At 39.6% G+C, this 1,143-nt stretch overlaps 1 protein-coding gene across 4 annotated transcripts in view; it reads left to right on the forward strand.

Annotated features, from left to right (window-relative positions):
• The window catches only part of EPB41L5 (erythrocyte membrane protein band 4.1 like 5), a 173,082-nt gene that overhangs the window by 83,975 nt on the left and 87,964 nt on the right, over positions 1–1,143 (forward strand). The window lies entirely within an intron of this gene.

Below are 1,143 nucleotides of genomic sequence, written 5' to 3' on the forward strand. Positions count from 1 at the left end.
CATGTAGTCGACTGCGGTTTACGTCCCGGACTCGGTGGCTTAAAACTCACGCCAGGCGCATGTGCGTGCGTGCCCAGGATCCCGAGAGGAGAATTGAGGAGAAGGGATTGTGGCATGACCATCTCCCCTGGGGGTGATTTCTCGCTTTCTGTCTCTGTGTCTCTCTCTGTCTGGCGAGCGCACACGCCCTATAATGAAAACCTCCCAAAAAAAAGAAAGAAAATGGAAGTGTAATTTCAACATAAATATTTATAAGTAAAATGCTGAGATCAAGTATCATGATGGTAGTCTTCTAATAATTTGCTGTGGTTATTGTAGATATAAGTAGACCTAGTTAAATCTGTATAATTATTGGGAAAAATAGTAAGAGTAGAATTTGACCTAGTTAAATATTTATAATTATTGGGAAAAATAGTAAGAGTAGAAATTAAAATTACAGACTCCTGCATATTCAGTATAATTGCTTTTTTGAATATTTGAATATTTATGTTGGACTGGTCACTTGTCTCTAAACATATCTATCAGTAAACAATAGTCCTTGAGTTTATACATGAAAGTTTAGGCGGTTTTGATTAATATTAGTAAAATGAAAGAACGATATTTATCAATTTAGTTGTGCTTGCCAATCCTTTTTGTTGTTGTTGTTTAATGAGAGAGAGAGAGAAAGAGAGAGAGGGAGAATATTCCTGCTCACATTAGCATGCAAGAAGAGGAAGGGAGATGTGAGAGGACAGACATAGAGGTAGGTATTTTTAACAGGGTCTCACCATGTCATGATCCTTCGTATCCCAGCCTCCCAGTTAGCTAGGACCACAGATGAAAGCTGAGGCATCTGGACTATTTTGGTTTGGCTGGAACCGAACTAGGCTTTCAGTTCAGCCTCAGCCATCATGTAGCAGTGTCCTCCTGCTTACACCACCATGCCAGGCCAGATTGCTGCTGCTTAACAGCAAGGTCCTGGTGTTCTATTTTGACTCTAAATTTATTTATGTACAAGATAGGGATACTGAGTGTTTATGTGCTTGGCACAGTGCTAAGCTTTTTACTTCTCAGGATGAATGAGAAGTAAAATTTCCATATTCTTTTTCTTTTTTGGAGAGGTTTTTGCTATAGGTGCGTGCGCTCACCAGACAGACAGACAGA

This window comes from Tupaia chinensis, unplaced genomic scaffold, assembly GCF_000334495.1.
Source record: "Tupaia chinensis unplaced genomic scaffold, TupChi_1.0 Scaffold147282_1, whole genome shotgun sequence".
In the NCBI taxonomy this organism is placed as follows: domain Eukaryota; kingdom Metazoa; phylum Chordata; class Mammalia; order Scandentia; family Tupaiidae; genus Tupaia; species Tupaia belangeri.